This window comes from Melozone crissalis, unplaced genomic scaffold (genome assembly GCF_028551555.1).
Source record: "Melozone crissalis strain CALT ecotype California unplaced genomic scaffold, PUWL_Pcris_2 ptg000013l_1, whole genome shotgun sequence".
Taxonomy (NCBI): Eukaryota; Metazoa; Chordata; class Aves; order Passeriformes; family Passerellidae; genus Melozone; species Melozone crissalis.
Window position 1 is genome coordinate 2,385,951 of NW_026535791.1, and position 22,824 is coordinate 2,408,774.

At 40.8% G+C, this 22,824-nt stretch overlaps 1 long non-coding RNA gene across 3 annotated transcripts; it reads left to right on the forward strand.

Annotated features, from left to right (window-relative positions):
* The first annotated feature begins 11,342 nt into the window (after nucleotides 1-11,342).
* LOC128934356 (uncharacterized) lies at nucleotides 11,343-21,229 on the forward strand. Of its 3 annotated transcripts, none has more exons than XR_008482836.1 (3): nucleotides 11,343-11,615; nucleotides 19,630-19,728; nucleotides 20,385-21,229. It is a non-coding gene; the product is annotated as an uncharacterized LOC128934356 (long non-coding RNA). The 3 variants fall into 3 exon arrangements; XR_008482837.1 differs by having other exon boundaries at nucleotides 20,540-21,229; XR_008482838.1 differs by lacking the exon at nucleotides 20,385-21,229 and adding an exon at nucleotides 19,871-19,955.
* Nucleotides 21,230-22,824: the final 1,595 nt, after the last annotated feature.

Below are 22,824 nucleotides of genomic sequence, written 5' to 3' on the forward strand. Positions count from 1 at the left end.
TACCCTGCCCATCAGGAAGTGCAAGCATCAGCATTGCTGGCCTTAGTTTTTAATCTTGGCTTTGCAGAAAGTCCTTGATTTTTATTTTTGCAAACCTGCATTTTTTCCCCCGTGACCAGAGATGTACCATCACACGTGGAACAACAGCTCCTGGGCACTGTGTGGACTTTTACACCATTGTACTCAAATGGGCAATCCCAGAACCATGTCTGGAGCTGTCCCTGTGACAGGATTTGAGGGTTTGAATATTTCAGCCCAAGGAGGACATTGACCCTGGTCTCCAGTGCCCCAGCTGTTGAGCTGTTTTCCCATAGGGAATGTCATTGCCACAGTTCGGTTTGGGTCTGTAGTTGTGATACCTGATCTCCCACACATCACTCAGGGGGCAAAGAGGGAGTCTCATCTCTGAAGAGAAACACCATAACTTGTGCTCTGCCATACTCCCCTTTGGTGGCTTTATCCATCCAGAATGTCAGGTGCTGACTCGTGGTGGTCCCTTGGAGTCTCCTCCACCTCCTCTGCTGGTGCTTGAGAGCTCAGGGCTGAGTTTGCCTCTCCTGACTGCAGATGTCTTCTACTTAGATCTGGCAAACAGAAACATGGCAGTGACAGAGACCTTCTGTGGAAATAGCCCTTAGCACTTATGTCAGTTTGGTTAATTACTGAGGGTTTGCTTGTTTGTTTGTTTGTTTTTATTTAAATGCAGATAATTTAAAATATATTATAGTTTTTATGTTTGTGACCATGTTAATCTATGCATGTTCAGTTTTTATTTTGCATCCAATTCCCACAAACCTAGCAGCAAGTGGACGCAGCTTTCCCCCAGCCATACTGAATTTCAAATATTTCCATGTAATTTGTCACTGCTCATCAGCTTTCTAAAAAAAATTGTTGATTTATGGCTGTTTTCTGCAAGTGGCCTGGGTGAACTTGAATGGAAGGAAGCTCTTAAATCTTGTATTTGACTCTCAGAAATAAAATTGTAATTATCACATTGGAAAAGAAATGGCAAATTGCTCTCATTGGTGATGCACTCTTAGCATAAAACACCTGAGGGAACCTTCAGCCTTGCTGGAACAGAGCTCCTCTGGTGAACTGCACCACCAGCACCCAACAGAGGTGAAAGTGTGTGGAAACAAATAGAAGTAAATTAATGGTAGATGTCCTTGGTTCCAGACTTAGGTGCTGTTATACCATTTGATTTCATAATGAAACAAACAGCCTTGTAATCAGATGCCTCATTCAACACTCACCACTGACAAACCTTGACTTCCATCCTTAACCTTGCCATTTGAGTAGTTTGTTAGATTAAAACACTATTTCTTTTAGGAAAAAGAAGGAGAAATGCTCATGTTATGACAAGAGTGTAAGCGAAAAGGGGAAGGTGAGGTGACATCTGCAGCAGGAACGCTGTGTTTATTAACACTGCCTCTCTGAGTGTAACCTGCAAATACAAAACTGGGGCTCTGGTGACTATACTGTGCTCTTTTTTTCCTTTTTTTTGATAGAAAAAAACACTGTGGTCTTTTTTTTCCTTTATTTTCTGATAGAAAAAAATGCAAGCAAACAGCTTAAATCATAGGAACAGGCAGCTGAATATGAATAAACTGTTTCCTGTGGGTGAATTTGATGGGCTCTAACCAATGCCTTCAGCTTGTCACTATTCCCTGCCTGTAGATACAAGACACAGAGCTGACATTCCAGGATGAGTTCTGTCATTAGCAGGGAATTTGATCTATTTTGCTTCTGCCAATTAGGATTTTGACTTCCATTGCTGGGCAATCCTGTCATCATGTATTTCCTAGAAATGATTCCCTGCTTTGGGTTGTAACATAATTCTTATCACCTGGGGGAATTGTAGCACTCTGTAAGCTGTTAGACTTACATTTCCCCTGTAATGTGCTAAACAATAGCCAAAAACCAAGAATTGCTGCTTTTTCTTTCATGCTTTTAGTTTCCTAGCTATCCAGGCTTTGTCCAGCTCAGTGCACACAGCTGTATTTAATTTAAATACAATGCAAATGCAGATGCACATAAAAGATCAGCAGAATTAATTATGTTCAGAGTGCTGGAAGAGCCACTGGGAAGCTTCTTGTCAGCATCTCCTGCCCACTCTGCTCGCTCTGTGAGCTCTGGATGACATCTGACTCAAGCACCCCTTTAATTTATAACGCTGGCAATTAAATGGCAGTTCTTCAGCCTCTGCCCTAGGGAATAGAGCTATAATAGGCTTTAGAGGTAAAGCTACTATATTGCAGGACGAATTTTGTGTAAAGTGCTAATGTTATCATGTTGATGCCCTTCAGCAAATAGAGTTATTCAACAAATTAAACATTTTTTTATATTCTCCTTGACATTTAATAGCATACTTTAATAAGTTAATGTATCTCTGCAATTTTTTTTTCTGCTGGCACCTAGCAATCCAGAGCAGCTCTAATTTGCAGGTGTTATTTGCCACGCTTGTGATGAACTAATAAAATAATTCAATCAGTCTGCCAACACATTGGAGCTTTGAATACTTCTTTAATTTCTCTAATGATTTATTTTAATTGCTGATAAACCAGAACTGAAATAACATTTGGTTTTAGTGTAGAAAGTAGTGATTATACACTTGTTTTGTTGGTACTTTGGTCAGTGCTGTTGTTTATGCATCTGTAGTTTAGTTAAGTCACTGGGGCCAAATCACGCATTACTCTCAAAGTCCTTTAAAATTTATTGAAAGGGAACATGTAGCAGAGCTGCTACATGATTCTGTATCTGATAATGGAAGGAGAAGAATGCAAACCAGAGGAATATTCCTAACAGGGTATTTTAAGTTCTGCCAAGGTGTTTAACAGAAAGGGAACCTTGATTCAAGTGTGTGTATACTTATTTGGAAGGAGGGTTGGAGGAGTGAAAGGCAAGTAGCGGCTGGGATCTTATTCTTAATTTCTTTATTAAGATAAGAGTGGGAGCAAATAGTGGTGTTTGGTAGCAAATGGCAAGGTGGAAGGGGAAAAAGCTGCTTCAGCTGCCACATGGTTCTGCGGAGGAGAGAAGGGGTTTAGGTTCTTCATGTGAAGCTCACTGCTGGTGTTTGCATCAGGCAAGCTCTGCATATTACTCCACTGCTTTATTTTAAGCTGTTTCTGCCTTGCAGTCAGAGTGTCGCTTGTTTTGGATTGCACTGCAGTGGTGGGGTTTATGCTGATTTCTTTTGAAAGATACCAGCTCTGAAATGGGTATTTGTCACTTACCTCATGCAGCTCAGAGACACCTGTCACTGCATGGCTTCTGGGTGTCAGCAGGATGGGAAAGCTGTGCCCAGAGTGCTCTGTTCCCCAGCACCAGTGTGATCTGCAATGGGGAATATCAATGAGATTGAATCACACTTTATAGTGGCTGAAGGCAAGAACCAGAAGGAAGAGGGTTAAGGATTTTACCTTTGTGCTTTTCCTGTCCTTTGGTCTGGCACATAACTGATAGAAGGTCCTCGGCACAGTCAGAGGGGCTACTATTTAAGACACTGTACTCTTGCAGTGTGGAATTGGGGGGTGTGTGGTCTGAATGACATTTCTTTGGCATCTTTCTCTTTAATTCCCGCACACTTTGATCAGACCACTCATCTCCTGTTCAAATGATAATGCACTGAACATCTCTTGTGCCAGCCCTGAGCCACACCTGCATAAAACTACTGCTCTGTTAGGGGGCCAATGCCTTCAATAAAGATTTCCTGTTCTAGGGGTCTGAAGAGAAGTGTGCTTCATCCTGAGGTCCAGCCTTGCTTGCTAGATTTAAGCAGCAGATCTTTGAGCTATGCAAATGGGCCAAATGATCTTTCTGAGTATTTATCAATTCTGTTTTATTTTTAACTATTGATTTTTGCAATCAGATATCATATATTGCTTTTTGCCCAGTCAGCACTGCCCCACAATTAAGTCTTTCAAGAAAATTCATTGTTGCCATGCCAAAAAATGAATTACATGGTTTTTTAATCTAAAGTCAAGCATTTTTGTAATATAACCATCCTGGTCAAATTAATTCTTACTACTGGAGACAGCAGGAATAGGTGCCAACATTTTGAGTCTATTTCAATTTGCTTTAATTGGGTGTATAATTATTTTTCTACAACTAATCAATCCCCATACTATAATTGCAATTATCAAATAATGGAAAGACTCTTTAGAAATTTTGTAAAGCAAGATCTTGTTAAGATTCTGTTAAAGAAAAAGCTGTAAACTATTTCAATTTATTTTCATTTCACCCCAGAGGATTTTTTTTCCCACCATCCTAAGTCAAAGGGCAAAATGCACAAAGGTAATTGGCAGAGATAAATATCTTCGGGGTGATAATAACATCCAGGGAAAGGCATATTTGCGTCTAATTCAAAATATTCCAAAGTGTCTTTTTGTTCTGGAGTAAATGCAGGCTTGTAAACTGTGACTGCATCTGGCACAGCGTAGGGAGGGGAAACTTGCTGACTTTATCAGCAGTGGATAGAGGAGAAGGTGCACAAGCCAGGGGGAAAGAAGCACCTGAGACCAGTTTCAGATAATGTGAGGAGATGCAAATGTAAGTCATCTCCATGGGGACATTGAATCTGATGGACAGTGTGATACTGTCATTTCTTGGACCATTGCTTTCCAGAGATGGGTGTGACCAAGGGGGAATGGGACAGGTACAGATGAGATAAGGGATAAGACAGCAGAGGATGAGCTGGGAATTTCCATGCACCCACAAAAGTGCTGCATAAAAAAGCTGACAAATTATTTCTGGCCTCAGGCTGGGCATCATGTGGCTAGAGCTTCTACACATCTTTGGTGTGAACTCGTAGAGTGCATCAACCAATCTTCTTGTAAAATGAACCCAGCTGACTGAATAGGAGGATGTTAAAATATTTGGCTGGCTGCTGTCAGAATATAGGAGAGGCACAGTAAAGAAAAAATCAGGTGATCAGAAGTGTGATAATACTGGTGTTTTCTGAGTGATAATGCTAACAGTCCAGATCATAATCCTGCCAGCACCATCTCTATTTGAAGTCAATATTTAGGATATAAAGAGAAAAATCTTGTCCATACAATTTGTTTCACAACTCAACTCAGAACTTCTGCCTCCATGGCTCGATCACCCTGCAACATATTTGTTAGAAACTTGATCCCAGTGTGCATTTTTTGCTGCTACAAAAGGACATTATTTTCCTTATTTCCCTGTGGATGCTGTGTTTCCAAACATATCCCAGAAAAACAGGAATTAACATCAGCATAGATTTACTAAAATGTGCCAAAAATTGCCAGGATTACCTGAATCCAAATGGGTTAGTAAAAAAGCCATCACCATGGTAATCCTAAACTCAAACTTGAGTTTTCTTATTCAGAGTCATAAAGTCTAGAAGGACAGTCTTAAAAACCACCTCATCCGCATGGCAGAACAAAAGGAGAAAAGAGAGTTAAATGAAGTTCTGCCAGTGGAGCAGCAAAGCCGGTTATCCATAACAATCTCATTGCCTGCAAGATGCAAATGCAGGATTTGTGATGGTGTGAAATAATAAAGAACAAGATGGGAGTGAAGGCAGAGTCTGGAAAAGACAAATCCTGCCAGACTGCGACTGTGAAGTGGAACTAGGGAAAAAGATGAATGGGAGAAAAAAAAAAATCTGTGACGCTAGCAGCAAACAATGGTCACAAGAAGCTGCAAATGCTGGAAATGAACATCAGTGCAATCACTGAAGTAAATTAAGTGACAGTTGTCAATGGACTGAGAGCTTTTCCAGAGAGGCTCTGGGAGGAAAGCTTAGAAAGAAGACTGAACTTTTAATTTGATGTTTTCAAGTACAAGGTTTGGGTGTTCCATGAGAGCTTTGCATCTGGCTTTGTCTGAATTTGGCCCCTTCCCTGGGCACTGGCCAGCCCTGCTGCTCAGTGAAGCGGTGATGCATTTGGGCTGGGGAGCTGTACAGATGTTTCACATCTCTGTTAATCCTCTTTGCTGTGGTGTTAAACACAAATGGGAAGATTTGAGAGATGCTCCTAAACAGCATGGCCTTGTGGCAGTGTGGTGTCCCAGTGGCTACCTTCAAGTGCTGGTGATGATGGAGATTCCAGGGATTTTGCCTGGCTAGCAGAAACCCCAGAAGCCCCAGAAACCCCTGCTAGTTGTCATCCATATCTAAGCAGCCTCACACAATGCCAGTTCCTTCCAGTTTTGGCATCAGTTGAAGCATCATGAAAATATTTACTACCAAAAAATGCTTCATACTTTGGGTGGATGTCTACTATACAAAGGGACTTTGTTTTCTTGTTTTAAACTGTTCACACACTCCCCCCCCCCACCCCACCCATCAAGGTGTGTACATTAGAGCTCCCTAGCCTAGGCCATGGCTCGGCCTGCTCTGGGACACAGCCCCTTGCCTGATTATATAGAACGAGTATCCAGGGAGCCTGCAGCCTCTGTATCTGTGCTCTGCTTACACCTTGTGACCACCTCTTTTGCTTTGGTACATATGCCTTTTCCCTGTGTTCAAAATTTTTTCTTCAGGTTTTCACCTTAGGAAAAAAATTGGTTCAAAACAGCAGCCCAAATACTTAGGAATTAATCTAATCAACACCAAGACACCAGTGCTGCACAGAGCCAAGCTGTCTCCCTATTAGTCTCCTGGTGTTTACAGTTTGGTTTGACCTGTGCTATAAATCCTAAGTGGCCTGTGGGCTGCCTACCAGCAGTGCCTCTTCCCATGTGTTGCCTCTAGCAGAAGTGCTGCCCAGAAGGTCCTGATACTATTAATCTCTCCCCAAGAGAAATTAAAAAGTCCTAAAACCTTTCCTTAACTCTAATCCTCTTGTTGTTTTTCTGTCATTCAGTTCACTTTCTGTGTGATTTCCAAGCTAGAGCTGACCAGAGTTGAAAGTAGTTTATAATGAAAACATGCTCCAGTGCTTTCTTTAATGGCATTAGGTTACAGAGACCATAGAGCACACATCTTATTTTCACTGATGATCAGACTACAAAACCAAATTAAAAAAAAAAATCTACCTGAAGCAATCATAACATTTTTTCCCCTTGTGCTGCAGCTAGGCTATTAGCAACCTAGAAATCTGCCCTCCCCTCTATCTCAATTGATTTGAAATATGGTGGAAAACAAGCTTCCAGTATTACTAATTGTGCATAACATTTTAACACCTGCTGTGTTTCATCATAAATCTGCTTATTTGGGAGAAGAAGCGAAGGGTTGGTGTGTGCAGCGAAATAGCAAAAGCTCTGGGTTTTACAAATATTAAAGGTTACAGGGGTGAAATGTGCCAAGAACTTAAAAAAAAAATAAAGAAAGAAAGAAAAAAAGGAAAGAAAAAAAAGTTATTGTGTGTAATTTGCAAAGCAGTTTTTCTGTTTGCTTTTTCTCTTTTGCAAACTCTTAAGTTTTGCTTAAGGTCTGCTTCTGCCAGACCTGCTCACCCGAAGCAAGCAGCCATCAATCTGTCAGAGCCAAGGTGGAAATGTGCAACCCCCGCAGCAGTGGCCAGGTAAGGGAAAGGGCTGGGGACAGCCTGGCTGCAGTGGGAGGGGACATCTGTCCCCAGCACCAGGCAGCAGTGCCCAGCTTGGCCTGGCTCGAGAGGGTTTCTGCTTTCCTTCTCCAGCCTTGCTGACTACAGTGGGACTATGCCAGCCTTCACATTGCACATCTGCTGCACATGGACACTGATATTTACTTGCCATGGATATTTTATGGAGACAAAACACTGATTCCCGAGTCAGCCAACAGACCTTCCACTATGAGTCCTCAGCAGCCAGTGTGTGTGGTGCATGCTAAAAAGGAAAACCAGAATTCTTCAAGTTTATTTGCTCTTGTTGTATTATCCCAAGGCAGTACAGCAGAGAATCAGTCCCTTTCCAAGCCATGCTGGAGGTAGGAATGTAATTATCATTGCCTTAAGTGCTGAAAAACTTCTAAAAGCTCTTCAATTTCTGGGAACAATGGTCTGTGAATCTCTCTGGACTGAAGATTAATGCACCTCCTTCTGCATCCCTGTCACTTGATTCAGCCATCTCCCTCTCCTGGAATGTGTGTGTTTGCCACTGTAAGCACACCAGAACTCCAGGAGCAGGCAGCCCTTGCACAGACCCGGCTCAGGCTGCAGAGGCACCTCCAGTATGTGCAAGCTCCTGGAGAGGACTTGCTCTAAACTGCTCACTTTGGTGATAAAGCTAGGATTTTTTTTCTTAGAAATTTGACTGAGTGACATATATTATCCTCATCTGAGGAAATCTCAGAGTTAAGTGGGGTTTGAACTTGGTGGTGGCAGCAAAAATACAGGTTTTAGTGCATAAGAAAACTGATTTTCTTGCTGACTGATTTTCTCAGAAAAATTCAAGGCAAAACCCATAAAATCCTGAGTATTTTGTGCATCTGATCACATTATCACACTGCTTATCTGCAAATCTCCTTTTGATCGGCTTATATTGTTTTTTTCAGTATCTTGCTGATGACATTTGCTTCACATGGATTTGCTTGATGTTTAGTAGCCCTCTTGTGCTGCCCTTCAGAGTTCTTATTTAATAGAATCATAGCATAGTTTACATTGGAAGGGACCTTAAAGATCACCTTGTTCCAACTTCGCTGCCATGGACAGCAACACCTTCCACCAGCTGACATTGCTCAGAGCTCCACCCAGCTTGGCCTTGAACAACTCCAGGGACAGGGCATCCACAGCTTCTCTGGGCAACCTGTTCCAGTGCTCCACCACCCTCACCCTCACAGTAAAAAATTTCTTCCTAATATCTAATCTAAACCTACCCTCCTCGTCCTGTCACTAGGTGCCCTTGGAAATATTCTCTCTCCATCTTTCTTCTCTTCAGGCACTGAAGAGCCTCTTCAGCCTCTCTTCAGGCACTGGAAGGGCAAATCAAGCTACCCCAAAGCCTTCTCTTCTCCAGGCTGAACAATCCTAATTCTCTTACCCTTTCCCCAAGAAGAGGTGCCAACATGTTTATTAACATAATCTCCTTCTGTCTGAGCAGTTACGCTTTATGAATAGAGAGAATAAAATTAATATTTTTTTTTATTGAAACATTATAAATTACACCTTAATGAAGGCTGTGACCATGTAGGAGGTGTGTTATTCCTGAACAAAATGGCTGCAGCTCTGTGCTTGGGTCAAAAAGCTTGGGAGCAGACAGGCATTGAAAGCTTCAGAGCATTCCTGGGCACCCCACAGGTGTCTGACATGTAAATGATAGTATAATTCTGTCCATGAGAGACAGAGGAAATTATTCTATCACTAATTTTCTCTACATGAAGCCAGGTAATTGACTGGATTAAAAAAATGTGCACAGTATAGTAAAGGCAATTTGCTGTGTAACTGATATTTATTTTACAGGGCACCTCATACATACAAGAGAAACTAGGGGAATTTGTATTCTGCTATACATATAAAATGATCTCTTAGGAAGAGGCTACAAGGTGAAATCTACCTCAGAATTATATGAAATATCTCACATGGAAAATCTGACCCTCTCACATAGTGTATTTTTCTGCCCATCACACTCTGTGATCTGCAGTGTCCTCTCTCAGGCATTGCTCCCAGGGATGGAAACCTGCACAGCAGAGTGGTAAATAAGTGAGTTTTTGAATTTTCAAACATGACAACCTACTTTCAGCTGCTTGACCTAGCACAGTGAAAGGAAAATGCAGAGAGCAAAATTCAGCACCCCAGAACTGCTTCTTACCTACATTTTCACATTCCCTCTGTGTGCAAATAAAACACAGTAGTCCTGCAACCAGCAGAAGTCTGCAGATACCAGCTGGAGTGTTCCTGCTCAGGGCAGTGGACCTTAGTCACGAGCTGTATGTTCATTAGGGGAAATTCCCTCTCTCAGCTGAATTAAGCATTCCACATAAGCACGGGTACAGTACAGCATCATCACCTAACGCTTGTGCTGGTGTGGGTGGTGTCCTGCCAGTTCTGATGGCCCCCGGGAGCAAAGAGATTGCTTTGCAGGCTGTTCCAGCACCCCAAACAGCTCCTAAACCCATGTGGCTCCCAGACTCCTATGTTGCACCTAAACTAATTTTCTCCAGCTTTTTTCCTTTCACTTTGCTCACAGTAAACTGCTTTTCCAAGCAAGGTGGAAAAGCTGTTGGGTTTGTGCAGGGTGCCTTGATCTGAACATTTTTCTTAGAAATGTCACTCTGTTGTCACTCTCATAATTTCTGTGGGTTTTTTCTTTTGGCAGACATTAGCAATTGTTTTATCTCATGCTCCTGTTCCTCCATGTCTTCCTCAAGAAAGGATCTGCTACAGGAATTTTTTCACCTCAAAGAATTGTACCCTTGTAAGAGCAAGCAGTGAAGTTTTCATGGTGCAGAATTTTGCCTAGGATATTCCCAGGAGATTTGAAGCCTGCTTTGTTTATTACCATGAGATTTACATGCTGATTAGACTCATCTTTTTCATTTTCCAAAGGAAAATATTTCATTTTTACTCTGAGCATGATTTTCCACTGTATTGGTTTGTTCCACAGCAGATCTGCTTCTTACATCAAGTCTGCTCTAAATGCAGTGGAAGAAGCTTGTGGAAGCATCTTTAGCTCTACTATTCCTCTGATTCCAGTGTAACCTTTTACTCCCCTTTTGTGAGTCCTAGTGTCCTTCACATTTTCAAAGAACTGACTCAGATCAAAATGTTAAAATTATCCATAATGCTTTTGCTCAGTCCTTGGAGAAATTCTGTGACCTTTTTTTTGGTAATATGAAAATCTTAACAGGTAGGTCACCAAACAATTTTTCAGACGTTTATACTTCTATTTTATTAAGTGCACTTACAGTGACAGTTTGGTCTTACAATTTTTTTTCCTGAGATGGGATTAAACCCAGTTGGTTTTGCATTTGAATTTTGCATTTTATGTTTGCTTGCATTTTATGTTGCTCAGTTGTACCTTTTACTCCCGTCTCTTCTGAGAACTGACCTGACTTAAAAATAGCTTATGGATGGTCATAAATTGCAATTCTTAGCAAATTTGCTATTTGACACAAAACTGCTGCCTCACTCTTCTGAAAATCACTTCTTTGCCTCAGGTCTTGTAAACTACCAACTCTATTAATTCCTTGCACTTGCCTGTGCCTCTGCCTGCCTCTCGTTCCGAGACACTGTATATCACTTACTCCAAAACTCAGTGTGTTTACAGTGCCCACGGGAATGAAAAAGCAGAAGACCTCGTAAACGAAATAGTTTCCTAATTAACACATTTAATCTAAAACACCCCAGCAACTTAGCTTGAGGGGGAGAAAGAAGGAGGAGAAATGTGCTATCCTTGAGAATGCTCTTCCTTTGCTTATCTTGAAGGCACAGCTATACACCCCTGGAAGGTTGCCCTAACCTACACCTCTAGCCCTCTGCAGCAGTGAGAAGAGTGTCTTGCTGTACTCTTATCCATTTCAGCCACAGGTCCTTCCCTTTTACACTGTGCTTTGTTGCTTTCTTTTCAGCCATTTAAGACCAAGTGCTATTGTCCTCTGCTGCTGCTGCTGCTGCTGCTGGAGCACGGCAAGACTTTGAAACAGTCTCCATGACAATCAGAGAGATGCAGTCTGGATCCTAATGGGGGTGATACATGGCTGTGATTGTATCCTGCAGAGCAAGGTACGTGGATGTAGCTGCTGGAGGATGTGGGTTAAGAACTGCTGGTTCCTCCCTCCTTTTAGGACCATGCATGGTGCTCCGGGGAAACCTCTTTGCTCTGTGCTGCCACAGCATCTCCCTTTCTGGAGATGTTCCCCAGGGGCTGATTCTATCTGGTGTGAGGTTTAGAAAGGGATGAGAAATATTAATGGCTGAATGATTATAATGCCTTAGAAAATGGAGCTGAAAGTGCAGTGTATAGAGATCAAAATGAAACACAGTATCTGGCTGTGGGATTTTGAATTATATCAAAAGGGAATTTATTCCTGCTTTTTAACTTCTTGTTACCTGCAGAGCTGAATTCTTAAAACATCAGTTCCTGCCTATTATGGCAGTATGCCGTGTTCTGTCCAGTGTCTTCATGCAAAATGAAGCTTTAAAATACAAAAAGATGTGCTAGTTTTAGGTACATCAGCCATTCATATAGAACAAAATATTCAAATGCTATGATTTATAAAGTACTGGATGGCACTAGACTGGTTTTTTTCCTTGGCCTTATGATGTAAAAATGAGGACAAATGCTGTGGAATGAAAATGAACATGAATTCTCTTTGATGAACAGGATGTAAGCTGTTTTCTGACTGTCTATGCTGATGTCTCTGCCCATTGTTTAAATGTGATAAAACAGATTTATGCTGATGCTGCTTTAGTTCTCATAAAATTCCCTCTTCAGGGCAAATGTCAGCCACATTAGTCTGATATTCTTTTATTACCAGGTTCTTTGTATCACATTTGAGCCAAGAAGCATATGAGCCAAAGGGTATCCTGAATACTGAAATACTGGATATTTGTGTGTGTTTTTAATGGACCATGTGCAAACAGCCATACAAAGTTAGTGAAGGTGAGAACTGCATAGCATGGCATATGGTGAATAAAATTGATAATATTGGAACAGTAATGAGAGCTATGTAATGCTTATGTATCTATTAATATCTGTATCCACATACACCCCCATGTATTCTAAATATATGTACAGTAGCTCTAACTTTCAGCAAGTAAAATGAGAATTCATAATGCAGTAGAAGGGAAAGAGCATGAAAATGAAAACAGAGGCAAAGCCACAATAAAACTGAAGCAGTCAGGAGGAACAAAAGAAAAAAGATACCTATTAAAATTCATTCTATAAAAGGAGGATTGTGGATGTAGGGAGCTATTTCCAGTGGAAAAATGTTTAAGAGAAGCTTCTTGTGGTTTTGCAGCAGAAATCTTTGACCTTTCATGTGTACTGTGACCATAAAGGCTGTGTCTTGAGACAGAGGCAGTAAGATAAGACAATGTTTGGGTGTTTTAGGATGAACAGAAAGCATTTTCTTCATCTTTCTTTACATGACCTACCAATGATAGACCTAATCCTTTGGAAAATTCTCTATGTCTGCTTTAACCTTGGCTCCATCTAGATGCTTTGGTCATATTCTCTAGTGTGTCAGCCTTCATGTTTAGTGACTTGTGCCAAACACTCCATAGGCAGCCTCCTTATGGACAATTCCTCTTTTACCCCAGCATATTCTCTGAGAGATTTTAATACAATTCTGCTCTTTCACCCTTTTCTTTTCACTCCAAACTCTCATTCCTTATTTCATTAGGAACACAATTTTACCTGCAAATTCTGCATCTTCTTTTGTGCTGGGAATAGGCTTGGAGAGAATCTCAATTAGGACTACATGAGAAATATTCAGACAAATCTCTTGAGATCTCATAATAATACCAACACAGAAACCATCCTAAGTACCATGTCGCTAGGAAAGAACCAGGTCCTGTGGAAATATGTCCTGATGGGAGTGAGGTGTCTGTCCTCCATGTTATAGGATAGTATCTCAAACAAAGAATACGCACATCTGGTTCAATGCCAAGAGAGACCTGATTGGGAACATGGCCAGGGCAATCAGAGCAAGAGGCAGGACACTGAGAACTGAGCCCAAGGTACAACTAAGAGAGTGAGGGAAATAAGAAGACTCAGCACATTGAGCCTGGCACGGATCTCTAGCCAAGCCCAGGCTGTGTAGCTGTTAAGTCTGTTATACCTATCGTAAAATCAGTAAAGAGAGAAAAGTCCTCTGGGTCTCTCTTGCAAACCTGTTCTTGCTGTCTTTTTGTTCCTGTTGCTGCCCCTATTTCTATTCTGTTCTTGCTTGCTAATTGCACTTTTTAATGTTAATGTCACACACTTGGTCACTGCTCAATCTCTGCATTTCTAATTTAATCACTCCTTGGGCACCAGCTCCTCTCAATGCTCTTATTTGTGCTGTGGTTCTTTAAACAGCCCTGTAGTTTGTGAAAATCTCCCTAGAAATGAAGCAATATTCCCCACACATTCCACCTCAGTCTTGCAGAGAATGGCTCTTGCTTCTCTCAGCTGCAGCATCTTTGCATACACACGCACAAGCTACACTAACCTTTCCTACTCTGTATTTCTCTGACACCTGAAAGTAACTTGCTGGGTTTTATCCTCTTAGGCCTTATGACGTTTCTGTCATCAAAGAACCTTCCTCTAAGAGAAATCATCTTCCAAGCTAATTTTCCATTCTCTAGTGCCTGTCCTTTATGGTATTTTTCCAAGGTGATTCTCGTTCTGTTAATTTTGGCCTGTGTTACTAATTAATCCCTCTGACCCATGGTGTTGGCCTCTCTGGTTTTCTTGTCTTTTCTCAATTTAGCAAAACAACTATGAATATTATTAATATGTTGTTTATGCTTCTTTCTACCTCATTCCAACTTAGATTCTTCTGTAATTCTGTGATTACTGGAAGTATTACACCAGGCAAAACCAAACCCTGATCCTTATATATTTACATGTCCTCCCTATAAACTGGTGTTATTTTCTTTGTCTGTTAGCCTTGTTTTGGTCCTTCATTTCAGACTTCAGACCAAATGAGATTTTTTTTTTCACATGCAAGTTCAGTCAAGCTTTTTAAGAATGATTTTGGGAAGCATTGGAGGCAATCTTCCATTCTCATGCTCTCCTGTTTTATGTCAGTGTAGCTGCTTGGCTTTGCGGCAGAGGATGATCAGACCAATTGTTTAAAAAAAATGGCTTAAATCCAAGAGTATTACATTTATTGTCTTCCACTCATCCATTGATTTGGTAATTCCTTAAAAAAGGATTGTCTTTGTCAGGCAAGATCTATTCTTTATAAATCCTGCCTCTTATTGCTCATCATTGCATTATTCTCTGCAAATGAAGTGACTATTTCTTAAGAAGACTTTTTCTATTGTTTTTTTTGTCTTTTTCCAGCGCAGAAGCTAAACGTATATCATCATAATTAGTAAGAACTTTCTTCATTCTTTTATGAATGCTGAGACAGTGCCACATTTGCTTTTCTGTTCAGCATTGGCAGAAGGAGGACAGATAAAGGCATAGCTGCCTCCTTCTCCTCTTAGCACCTCCACACACCTGTGGTGTGTGATTCTAACCACTTGATGGTGCAGGAGATGTGGTGGAATGTGGCCATCACTGCTGCTTCTAAATCTCAAGATTTTGCAAGATAATTTATGAGGAATGTTATAGTAGCTTTAAGAGAATCCAGGAAGAATAAGTTGTATCATGTGTTTGTTTTCTTAGGGTTTTTTTTTTTTTTGTTTCTGTTTCACATGGCCAATAGATTTTTGTCAGGAAGCATTAAAGGTCCCCAAAGGATGTGCTACCAGAGTGTCACTATCTTATGCCTATGTGCGTGTATCAGAAGATGATCAGGGTACACATGGTTTAAACACTGCTAGAATTGCCCCATAATCTCTTCTTGACTAATTCTGCAGCTGTGTCCAAGTTTGAAAGGTACATTATGCTTCTGAAATTACTTTGAGTTTTATTTCCACAAGAGCAATTCTCACATCGTTCCATCCCTGTGCTGTCCTGTGCATTTGGCCACTACCAAATATCAGCAAACACAATCTCATTTCTGGCATAAGATATTAGCCAGACATTTAAGAAAGTAAAGTTAGGTTGCCTTGAGGTAGGGAGGTGAAGTTGTCTAAGGGGCACAGTTGACTCCCTCGACTGGTTTGAACTTCATTGCATGAAGAAGTACACCTTTCTCCTCTCCTAAGAGAAATAAATATTAGAAGGCCTGGAGAGCTAGTTCATCCAGAGCTACATGTCCTAGAATCCTAGTGTGAGGTGTTATGGACTCATCTGTGTATTCACCTGAAAAATCAAGGTTTACTTTGAAAAACTAGGTTTTTAACTAATTCACTCACTTGCAGCATAAGTAACTTAGAGATTTATTATGTTGCTGCTCTTGCTCCACAGTGCTGAGCAGAGCTTTGCATTGGCATCCACAGCTGTGCAAGCTGCAGCAGGGAAAGGACAAGGGCTTTGCTGGGGCTCTGTGCCTGTGAATATGTTGTGTTTTGGTTTGGGTTCTAGACATAGCAGATGTTCTCTGAAGCATGGCTTCTCATTTGCCTCACCATCCGACCAGGAAGACACTGTTGTATTCCCAAATTATTTTTTCTTTTGAGTGCTCCATAAAATAAGAACTATAACTGCAAAAAATGCAGTTGGCCACTACAGAGCTCTCTGAGAACTCCAGGCTGAGAAGCCACATTTAACAGTGGCTTCATCTAGGATGGAGAAGGGGATGGCTTTACTTCACATTATAATGGTTGATCATCCACAAGTGAATTTACATCTTGCTCAGTTGTACCCTCATGTGGGAAAGATGAGGTATACAACTAAGGAAAGAAAACACTGCAACAATATTCTCTAAATATACCATTGACTGTAAACCAAAGCACAGTAGAACACTGGATTTCAAAAATATTAGAAAATATGCCTTTTTGTGTCCATGGTCTTTCAATTATATATGTTTATTTCCACTTACACATATATCTGTGTGCGTATATATATACATATATATACATGTATATATACACATATTTATACATACATATTTATATTTATATTTATCTGAACTGAACTACTTACTAATTGGAATCAATACAATGTGTTGTCTGCCTCCTGTTCATTGTGTCTGCTTCCTTGTTCTGCAGTCAAACCCTAAATGCAAGCAAGTTCCATTTTCCTGGGAAGTGTATGATCAAAGGAAGATCAAAGCAGAATCTGAGCTCAGGGTGTGTAATTTTTGGCTGATCAAACACAGATATGTTCCCCTGCGTTGAAACGAAGGTTGGAGGAAGTTAACTAACTGGCTATAACACTTCCTTTTCATTATCAATTGGCAGTTCTAAGGGCTCCTTCCAAATCAGAAATAAACTCTCTTTGCTACCATAGTGCATATTAACCACAGACACCCTTGCAAAATAATCTTACAGGTGAAACACAGAGTCATACCCAGACCCTACCTCAGTGTGAAAGTCTGCCTGGGAGTTTTTTCTGGCCCCTATTTGTCCACTTGCAGCTAAGTGGATTGTGCTGCAGAGTAGAGGGCCAAATGCAACCAGAGCAGAAGTTGCTCACACTGCTTCTGTGTTTTTGCATGTATTGTTTTCTCCAGAGAGAAAACTAGATGGATCCTCACGAAAGCTGGGAAGGTGTGATTCAGACATCAACGCTATCAGTGGGCAGATTATGTGGCCCACACTTTTGATATCATTCTAATCTCTGAAAGCTAGATTGTTTTAAGGCATGACATTTAAGATACTGCTAATGTTGTTAGCATTAACTGCTGCAGTCCTGGCTATACCTGTTGTGCAAATAAGAATCTCATTCTTCCTTTGATCTTGCTAAGTTGCTTAGAGCCCAACAGATGTCAGTAATCCTAGCATCATAAAACAATATGTATTTTACCATCAGAAAGAAATACATACAGCAAATATACTGAAGTTTCAGCTTCCAAAGAGGTTATAAACAACAGCGCTTAAAACAGGATATGTTTTAAGATGAGTGTATAACAGCAGCTTATAAAACAAACTTTTGGAAATAACTTCCAAATTGTATTCAGAAGTGAAAACAAAAGTGGTAAAAATATTTCAGGTTCCACAAATATGGACACTGATTCAAACAATTAAGAAAACAGCTAGAGGACTGTGAGTTAATACAGAGCCTCCAGAAGTTGCTTTAAATGTAAATAACTGATATGACATGTGTACAAGTGTTGGGGAAGATCCCAAAAATCTTTAGAGAAAGAAAGGTAGCGTGGTCTCCTGACATGATTGTATTTCCTAGTAAATCAAATCAAACCTCTGAAATCAAATAGAGAATTTTTTTCTAGCTGGTGACTAGAACAAGGATGAAAGGTTTTTGGTAAAATTACTATCAGAACATTGACAAGAGTTAACCAGGTGAGTTAACATTACTACCAGAACAAGGAAGGTGAAAATCCTTGTAGCAGGGTGTACATGAAGTGTTCCATAGCTTAAGCTTGCTGGAAATGCAGAGCTGAGCAGAGCTGTTGCTTGTTCAACCATTTGTCCCTCTGCTGTATCTGGAGGTGGTGCCCAGGCTCTGCTCTGAGTGGACAGGTCTCACATTGAGAGGCATCAAAAAAAGTTTGTCTCCAGCAAGGTCAGATTTGGAGAGGCCAAAAAAAGTGTCCCCCTGCCTCACTCTGCTGTGGGGTATGGTCTGACTTGCCTCTCCATCATGGGGAGGATCCTGTTTCCAGTACATTCTCTGGGCATCCAAAATGTGACCACTCATAGTGGTTCCCAAGCAGTTTCCTCCAGACTTGCTGGGGGAGCAGGTGCAGAGAAGGAGGGCTCCCGTGCTGTCCTGCTCTCTCTTACTGGGACAGAGAAAGTGCTCACCTACAATAAGCAAAACCACATAATCTAAGTAGATGTGTTTATGGACACACAGTGGGTGTGTTCTGCAGTTCCACTGTAGACAATTGCCTGTGGAATCTCTGACATTTGCAGACAGAAAAGGAAACAAACCTGTCCTGTTCCTGTCACCTCGGCAACACAGTCAAACATAGACATTGTCACTTCAGAGAGAGGTGATCATTTGTATCTTCCAGTACCCTAAAGTAGAAGGTTTTACTGAGAAAACACTATGAGAGGAGCATATTTAAACCAAAGCAGAACAGAAGATTTATGCTGTCTGCTATGTGTGCTTCAAGAAGCCTGGGGTAGTAAAAGTCTGAAGGATTAGAAACACAGCCAGAGTCAAAGAAACCTCCAAGAGGGCACTTTGGTACACTTAAACTTCCCAATGGAAATAGAAGAGACAGAATAGTTTGCTTCTAATATATAGGCACTAACTGAAAGTGATTGGGTCCTGCCTCTTAATAAATAACCATTCATATGCTGAGGCTTCCCAAGTGTGTGGGTGCATGCTCTTAGCCCTTCCTGGCTGTAAGAGAAAAAATGTGTTAACTTAAACCACCTTCACAGAACTGAAGCTGGTGCCTGTTGGATTTCAGCTCAGCCGTGAGCATGTGTGTGCTCAGTAACAAGTGGTACCTGTTAAAGTGACATGAACTGCTCACAGATCTCACATTATGCAGTGATAGGTGTACTAGAAGCTGAAGACACAGAGAATTTCTACTGGGCTAAAAACTGTGTAGCTCTATTGATCTGATGCCAGCTGAAGATTGAGCCTATTGCACTTGGAGAACAGATATCTACTTTGGCTTCTAAAAAAAAAAAGATCAAAAGAAAAGAAATGGTAACTACACAACCTTTTTCTGGCTTTTGTTCTAAGACACAGCAAAGCTGGTGAGGGGCACATATCGAACACTTGGACAGGCACAGTTGAGTTAGAGACTTTCAGCATAGGCAGAAAAAAAGAAGTTCAAACTTGGCCACGTTGGCTCATCTTGCCCAAATGAAGAAAATGGGAATGAAACAGGGTGAATATATGGGCATCCTTCACAAGGACTTCTGGATAGCTTTCAGCGCCCACTGAGACAGGAATCTGTAAGGTTAACAAAGGAACACTGGTGGTGATGAAATGCTCAGTTGGTTTGCTAACAGAAACCAGAGATGGCAAATGGGACAGAGGGGTAGAGAGAGACAGTGGGATAAGAGTGACAAGTGGCAATATGTTGAGCTGTTCTGTTTCTGCTATTTATAGGAGGTAGCGGTTATCCTACAGAAGGAAATGTAGAACAAGATGTGCAGATTTGGAGACGATGTGGAACTGACAACCTGAGAAATGCCATCCATAAAGGAAGTAAGTCGAAGATGCTGAGAAATCTGCCTTATGTGTAGGATATGAGGGATGAGCAGGCCGTGCAAACCAAAGATGGAGAAACCAGAATATGGTGGTGAGAACTGTGCTCATTTGCTCATTTGAAATCTTGATATTGTTGCAGGGCAATGACTCAGAAGCCAGAGGGGGTCACTGAGGGAAGAAACCCAGGCCAGAATAGATCCCCAGGACACATTTGCAAAGAGATAAAAATAGGAGAAATGCTTTAGTTTTCACACAATAAAGAAAGTTGCTGGATTTGAAGAATAAATGTGTGAACATTCTTGGAGTCCTTAGTCACTTAGGCAGTAGTATGCCAAACAGTTTTTCCGTGGCGGCAATCGTAATTAAAAGTGCAAGAGCAGCACTGGAGGCTCAGCAGCCCCCCAGGCAGCTGGCATTGATACCCGACAAGCAGCCAAGAATGTATTTCAGCCAGCCACCATGGGAATCTGAAACTGTGCAGCCAATGCTTTCAGTGCTTCTTCTTGAACTTTAGGACATCTTTCACCTACAGCAAACCATTTATAAAATACCATGTATGCATTGTTCAGCTGTAGAAATTCTCTTGAGCGCATATATGCCATTTACATGATTGGTGTTTCCCACCTTCTGACTCCACTGTCTTGAAACCACAGACCTTATTTCTCTACAGCCCAAATCTGAAGAAGTGTGTCCTAGGCTTCAGATACAAAATTTCTAGAATGGAGAGATTACCACTGAAGGGTGTGTGAGATCCAGTGACGGACACATGACACACCCAGCCTACAAAGCTCTCCCATCCACATTACAGGGACTTGGGATCACAGAGGGCCTGGAAACTCCTGGGGATACTGACACTAAAAAAGAGAATGGAAGCAGTCAGGTCAGCTGCCTGCTGAAGATGCTAGGAAGAATGTGAATGAAGCTTGAAGAAAACAAATATGAAGAAAGTGAATGAAGCTTAAAGCAAGACAGGTATTAATGACTGAGTTGTGGTAAGGCAAAAGGAGAGCACCAGTCTGGAGAGAAATAAGAGGCAGTGAATCTTCTGTAAGGCTTTTAAAAATAAAATATTGACTATTTTAAATTAAAATATTATAAAATATTTAAAGTAAAATATATAAAATATCATAAAATATTGCTCATTTGGATGCTGCCCAGCCACCTTCACACATGAACACTCTCCATTGACACACACTTCTGTGCCTCCTACTCAGCTTTCCTCAGGAGGGTCATGGCAAAATGAGGCTGAGAAATAGGAAATCTACCATTTTCTAAGCTGAGAAGAGCAGTGCCAGGATCAATACAGCATGAAACAAGCATTGGACACAGCCTAACCACAGTCTCTAAAGCCTTCATTGCAGCTTTTCTTTGTGGTTTTGGAACATCTCTGAAAGAGAAGAAACAATTTCCTTCTTATTGCAAGCAATACCCATAAAAGTTATTTTAATGTAGAGAAACAAAAGTGTTTCCAAAGTGTTCAAAGGGGTTCTGAAGGACAAATGATGTGAACCTTCATTGCAAACAAGGGTAAAAATAAGGGAATTGTAGCTCTTGTCATAGTGGATCTGGGGTCCTCTGAGTGTTACATGGGCAAAAATCCTGGCAAACATGTTTAGTACAACAGCACAAATGGCTCTTTTCCATCCACAGAAGTTTTGTGTTTGACATGTCATGTTTCTGTCAGTTCTGTTTGGGTTTATCCCACTTGCTGTCCTCAGAAATCTCTCCCAATATCCTGCTCCCCAGTAATGTGACTAACAAATCAGAGATGCACCATACTTTCTGCTCAATTGAGGACAGAAGAACAACCCTCACACAAGCAGTATCTAGGCTATTGCTGAAAATGGTGCTGAGCGTTTCAGATAGATGTTCAGAAAAGACTAAAAGGCAGCTACAGAAGAGAATCTTCATGAATATCCTCCCAATCTTTCTTACTCAGTGACACATGATCATTTATTCAATCTTTTTTAAGAGGAAAACTGCAGCATTCTATGTTTTTCTGCTTCCACAGAAATGTGAGCATTTTTTGGACTTTTTGTCACAAAATGAACTCTTTCAGCGGTAAGAAATCTTGCAACACTAAGTGACATGCTTTGTGCCCATCCTGTTCTTTCTTCCCCATAACTTTTCTTGGATTTTCCCTGTGGTTATTCCTGTCACCAGCTAACTGTTCTTCAACTCTGAAATGGTAAATAACAAAATGGAGATAAGAAATAAGGATGATGCAGCTCCAGAGACATGGCCAAACAGAGATAAGTGGGGCAATGAAAGCTAACATGGCAGGGCAGCTAGATTAAATGAAAGATATTTACAGCTTTTTAAGCTCTTCAGGTTTGCAGTAGCCTACCAATTTAAGCTGAAAGCATTGTCTTTATGCTCCATATGTACATTGCAGATTTTGCAGTCCAGGGGCTGCTCTTCTTCTGCCACTGACCCCTTCTGTGGCCTTAGCTAAATCACTTTACCTTGTTGTTACCTTTAATCAGATTGTGGTCTTGTAAAGTATGATCCCTCTTTAATGCCTCAGTATCATGACATTGACTTGATGGGGACTTCTAACATTGCAACACAATTATTGATAATAAAACATAACTAGCTGAGAAGAATCAAACCATTTTCTTATAGCCTTTACTTAGATTTTTAATTTCACAAAGGTCTGAGAGATTTCCATGTTTTGGGGTGAAATAGAAATGTATTGGTAATGCACTGGAATATCTTTAAGAAAAATGTATACCTACAATACCCCTTTATTATCTCTTCATGTTCCTGCAGTCTGCCAGCCTTACACAAATCTGTCCTGTATAATTTTTTTCCTACAAAACAAGCTATTAAAAGACGTTTTTGCTGCTCCTCTGCACAAATAATTAGTTTGCACACAAAGATTACTTACAGACTGTTCTTTTTCTTAGCTGATTTAGTTTGCTAAAAGCATCTAATTGATTATATAAGAAAAAGAGACCAATGTACCTTTGCAGATGCCTTTGACTTGTTTTACAGAGTGATACTGTGCTGTGCACTACAAAGTTCTATAATCTATACATCTGCTTCTCATTATTATTATAACTTTTGTTGAGCATATTATCTTTCCAAAGC